Here is a 6,028-nt window from a genome sequence, read left to right on the forward strand (position 1 = left end):
CTGCAACCGTGGAGGAGGAAGAGAAAGTCTAGAGAGGAGGAGGAGGAGGAGGAGGAGGAGGAGGAGGAGGAGGAGGAGGAGGAGGAGGGACAGATAGAAGGAGGAGGGTCAGGCAGGAGGACGAAGAGTAATAAATAACCTGGCTGAACTTAAAAAATGAAGGTGACAATTTATATTGAAGGTTGTTAATGAATTCCAACTAAATTATTGAGTAAATGAACAGAGATTTTTTTAGGTGTATTAATTTATTTTGGGTCACCATTGTTTGGTTCACCACAGAATAAGTCCCATGATTTACTGGCTCCTGTGTGTTTCTACCAACAATGTCCATCCAGTGGTCAGCTGTTGGGACATAGTGTGTGTGATGTCATCAGAAATGCCACCAGTGGAGTTATTCATCGAAGGCGTGACACCTGCTTCCATCATGAAGACATCCCTTACTTGTCGTTCTTGAATATATCTGAGTCGTTGACTCCAGTGAAGAATCAGGGGTTAGGGTTAAATCCCACAGATCACACCAGAAAGTTTAGCTGTGGTAGGATGGCCACCAATGATGAGGTTCAAAACTTAGCCATGAAGCATTTACTGTATATATCGCTACGACTGAGTATTCATGGCTTACAGCTTAAGAAAACTCAAATATCCTATCTCAAAAAATTAGAATATTCTGGGAATCTTAATCTTAAACTGTAAACCATAATCAGCAATATTAAAATAATAAAAGGCTTGCAATATTTCAGTTGATTTGTAATGAATCCAGAATGTATGACATTTTGTTTTTTTAATTGCATTACAGAAAATAAAGAACTTTATCACAATATTCATTTGGTGTGAACAAAGACATTCTCCTGACCTTCTACCATGCATTCATTGAGAGTATCCTAACATTCTCATTCATCTCCTGGTTTCATTCCATCACCCTGCAAGATCGGTCACGCCTACTCAGCATCACCAAAGTCTGCTCTAAAATCATTGGACACCCTGTTAGAGCTCTGTCTGCTTTTTGCGAACAACAAACCTTCCGTTCTGCTCACAGGATCCTGCACGACCCCGCACACGCACTTCACTCAATGTTGGAGTGGCTCCCATCAGGTCGCAGGCTGTGATGTCCACGCTGCAGAACACAGAGAAAGAGGGCCACCTTTGTCCCCAGAGCAGTCCAGCTCTTAAACAACGACCCCTCCCTGTCTCAACGGCGACTGACTTAATGCACATAGCACTTTAACATTAAGCACAAAGCACTTTTACTGGCAGTAGCTTGGATATCTTTAACTGCACACCCTATGTATGTATGTATGTTTTTATGTTGTTGATGTTCCATTTGTCTTTTAATGCTGCTCCTTATGCCTTTTAAATTGCCCCTCAGGGACAACTAAAGTGTTTTGAATTGAATTGAGTTGAGTTGAATTGAATTGAATTGAATTGAATTCAAATTTTCTGAGACAGTCCTGTACATGTATACAAAAAGGACTAAAATAACTAAACAAAAGTTGATGATTAACTGATGTGAGAGACACCAAATCACGCCAGATGAGCTGCCGTACCGAGCCGTAGACTGGTTGACCCGAAGGGGAATTTTGCCAAGTAGATGAACAGCCGGCCTCGGTGGGATGCTCCGGGGCCGATGTCGGCTCCTCCGGGATGTTGTGATTGTTCTGCCAGCAGGTCGACTGCACTCTGGTTCGTCTCGGCTGTGGGGGCGGACGACCCACAGGAAGAAAAGCTTGCCCCTGACGTGTCTGGCTGGGGGTGGACCCATGAAATTGAAAAGGGTTTGAAAGTGACGGTGGTAATGGCGGTAAAGAAGACCCTCGATGAGCTCTTTGAATATTTGAGTCCACCTTGGACTCACCAGTGGCCTCGAAGAAAAAACGGGGGGATAACAAAGATATTTGGTGTCAGATCACCCACAATAGTTTGTCCTCAAGCTTATCTTAGCTTATCTATGACAAGGACTCCAGCAGGGTAACAGCTCTATAACATAAAACTTTCAATATAGACCAGCAGTGCAGCACGCTAAACCAAGTATCCTAATCAAACTAGTTGAGTGATTGACCAGGTATACCTGTGATATTGTGATATTTTCATCCTCACGTTATTTGTAACTATAGTTACAAATAACGTGAGGATGAAAATATCACAATGTTGTATTATGTCAGCACGTGACTTTCAACCATTATCTGAAAAGTTCTGAAAGAAAAAATAATGAATCATTTTGACATATAATACTTAGTTTGGTGACACTGACTGAAAAATAAATTATTATGAAAAATATATGATTAGTGTCCAACATTTTAAAATGTCGCTCTATGCGCACCGTCTGACCGATCTGAATGACACTCACAGGAATGAATGAGCTCACGATGAACAGTGAGTGTGGGGAGTTTAACGTCCTCGCACCTTCTTTAATCGGGCCTGAAAAATTAATAAATAAACAATCTTTTTTTTTTAAACTTTATTTAGCACAAAGAATATACAGCTCAAGGCAGGGTGAAAAAGGTATAAAATTAGGAAATAATTACAGAAACAATGGTGAAGATAACAGATTCACACAAGAAACAAAAACAAACAAAAAGCACAAGGACAGCAAGGTGCAATAAAATCAAAAGAGCAAGGACTGAGTTATAGATGATACTGTTTCTTGGCAACACTATTCATATTATCAATCTTTTCATAGATTTAAAGTAGTTGGTAAAAAAAAAATTAAAATATAGTAAAGGAGGGAGTATTTCCACTCCACTTACAAGTGTGAATATGATATTTACCCAAAATAATCACCAGGTTGATAATGTTGGAATATTTAGGATCCAAGTTATCCATATAATAAAGAACATAATTGTAAGTAAAAACAGGAATTGCATCAAGTTTTAAAGATAACCAATTATGAATGTCAGACCAAAAGGACTTTGTAAAAGAGCAATTGAAAAAACGATGTTCAATGGTTTCGGCTATTTTAAAGTGGGTTTCCTTGACTTTAGGGGCAATTGGTAATGACACGTAACAAGAGAAGGAAATAAATACACTTTTTTTTTATGAAAATACTTGAATTTAACAAACAAACAAGGCACATTGAATCTGCCATGGAGCAAGCACATTAGAAAAGACGTGTACTGACTGGACAAATTAATGAAATAGGAAATAGAAAATAAGGAACAAAAAAGAACTTAAATTAAATTAAATAAATACATTTTCTAAACATCATAAATGTTATGACAAAATAATGACAAATAAAATAAATAAATGTAGCTTAAAAGAAAACAGAAAAGAAATTTGCAGTTATAGTTTCCTTCTGGTAGGGTTATACAACATTTCAATCAGAATCTATTAATTTATAACACTCAAGCAGTTTGTTCGCAGATTTGAAGTTCACATACTTGAGGGATTTACAGTACAACTTAAATTCGTTATAAAAGGCATTAAAGATAGGTGGGGTTTTCATGAATTTCCATTTGTGAATGTAGAATTTGGCCATTATGAGAATAGTGTTAGTCGGCAAATGATCTTGTCTCTTTTCCATCACTACTCCATACATGTTACCTACATGTGATTTTTTTTTTTTTTTTTTTTTTTTTAGAAGAATAGAATACTTTATTGTCTGTCCCAATGGTGACAGAAATTCTTCTTGGACAGGGCTCACAACCACATTCATACATTCCCATAAGGACACGTTACAATATAAAAAGAATAAATACGTTAAAAACAGTAAATAAGTTAAAACAGACATGACAGTGCCTGTTAAAAGTGCAACAATCTATTTAATATTGTTCAAAATGGTTGTGGCAGATGGAATGAATGACTTTTTGTAAATGTTTTTCCGGGCCAGTGGAATTCTATACCTTCTCCCTGACGGCAGTAGTTGAAATGAGTGGTGAAGGGGATGAGAGGGGTCTTCTGTGATCAGAGTGGCCTTCCTGATCACAGAGCGGTTGTAGAGATCAGACAGGGGGGTGTGTTGTGATCTGCATATTTTGCTGGCCTGGTTTATTATTCGTGAGAGTCTGGTTTTGTGTTTGATGGTGAGCAAGTTGTACCAGGATGAGATGTTGAATGTAAAAATGGATTCAATGAGTGAACGGTAAACCAGAATTAAAATGTCTTTGTTGATGTTAAATGTCCTTAGATTCCTCAGCAGGTGGAGACGCTGTTGTGCCTTCTTGTAAATACCGTCCGTATGTTGTGTGAAGGACAGACAGGTGTCGATCTCAGTCCCCAGGTATCTGAAGGACTGGACCTGCTCTACCAGCTGCCCCTGGATGCTGAGTGGCTGGAAAAGACATGGCGTTATTGCTGCCTTGCTTCTGCCTCCACAGCACAGCTCCTTTGTTTTGGCAATGTTCAGCTGGAGTGAGTTCTCAGTGAATGTTTGGACCAGGTCGCTGGTACTGAGTCAGGGCATCAGAACCAGTCATGTGGGCAACCAGTGCCATGTCGTCTGCATATTTAAAAAGTGACATTCCTTCTCTGCTACAAGAGATGGTGTTGGTATATGCAGAGAAGAGAATGGGAGATAAAACACAACCTTGAGGAAGCCCTGTGTTTAAAACCAGTTTGCTCGATTTAAAACCATTCACAAGCACTTCTTGTGGTCTGTCCTGTAAAAAGTTAAAAATCCATAAAAGCAGTGTTGGGTGCACCTGAAGATCTGACAGGCGGTGCAGCAGGGTGCTGGTGTTTACAGTGTTAAAAGCAGAGGAGAAGTCCATGAATAAAATCCTGGTGTGTGGGTGTGTTTGAGTAAAACAGATTCTTTTGTCTAAACCATTCTTCCACTTGGTTCCAGAATCTTTGGCTACAAGAGGAGAAAATATGTTCCGTGGTTTCAGTTTCAGAGTTGCAAAATGAGCATACATTACTAGCAATATTGAATCTTAATCTAAGAAATTCCTGAGAAGGATAGATATCATTAATTAGTTTAAAATGTAATTCTTTAGCTTTGGGTGGTAAAGGATAACATAAGAATTCTGTTTTTAACTGTAGTACTTTGTCAGGATCCATATCTCTGAAATCAAGTATTTATCTGTTTTGGGTATAAGTCATTTGTCAAATTCTGTCTGATTAAAAGGTTGTTGCATTTTTGTCAAGGAATAGTATAGTATATCACCAATAAATAGGTCTGGTAAAGTTAACAGTGGCATGGTATGTAAAACAACCTCTTTCGCCAAGAGTAAGAATGCTTTTGGAATAGCATTAATGAGGCAGCAGAATTGCTTAGGGTGACAGAAATCAAATTTAACACGAAAATGATTATAAAATAATAGTTCTCCATCCATATCTAGAATGTCAACCACTGACCAGATATTTCTATCCATCCACTCTTTAATACAGATTTATTTCTATGTAGAATGTATCTGTGGTTCCACAATGGCGATAGGTGAGGGGTGAAGTTGTGTTTGTAAAGCATTCACCAGTAAAACAGAACTTGCTTGTGAAAGCTGGATAGCTTAATAGGTAGCTTCTTAATGTCATAATCGCATTTCAGAAGAAAATGTAATCCTCCAACAGAATTAAATATCTTATCTGGAAAAATATGCCATAAGCTATCAGGGTGTTTTAAGTAGGATTTGAGCCAATTCAACTCTATGGTTCTTCAAACAATCAAAATCGATGACTTTTAAACCACACATCATTATAGTTTTGGACCAGGACAGATTTTTTTAATTAATGTGTTCTATTATTCCAGATAAAGTTAAAATTCATTTGCTTCACAGATTTTATAAAAGATAAGTCTAAAGCTAATGAGTATGAAAGGTGTAGAATTCGGGATATGCTTTCAACTTTACTAAGGTAAGTGGAAATAAATGATTAAATCTTTAACCCCAGCAAACGCTGCCGCCTGGCGGTGACGTCATGACGTCATGACGTCCGTTACGTTTGTAAGTGCTACGTCGGTGTGAGAACAACAACAACAACAACCGACAGCAGCTCCAGCGGCTCTGACAGCCATTAAAACCCCCCACAAAACCCCGCTCAGGCGGACCCGAGCCGAGACATGCGCCCGCCGCGGCGGCTGTGAGCTCCGCGGCCCCGT

Source organism: Cololabis saira, chromosome 3 (genome assembly GCF_033807715.1).
Source record: "Cololabis saira isolate AMF1-May2022 chromosome 3, fColSai1.1, whole genome shotgun sequence".
Classification (NCBI taxonomy): domain Eukaryota; kingdom Metazoa; phylum Chordata; class Actinopteri; order Beloniformes; family Belonidae; genus Cololabis; species Cololabis saira.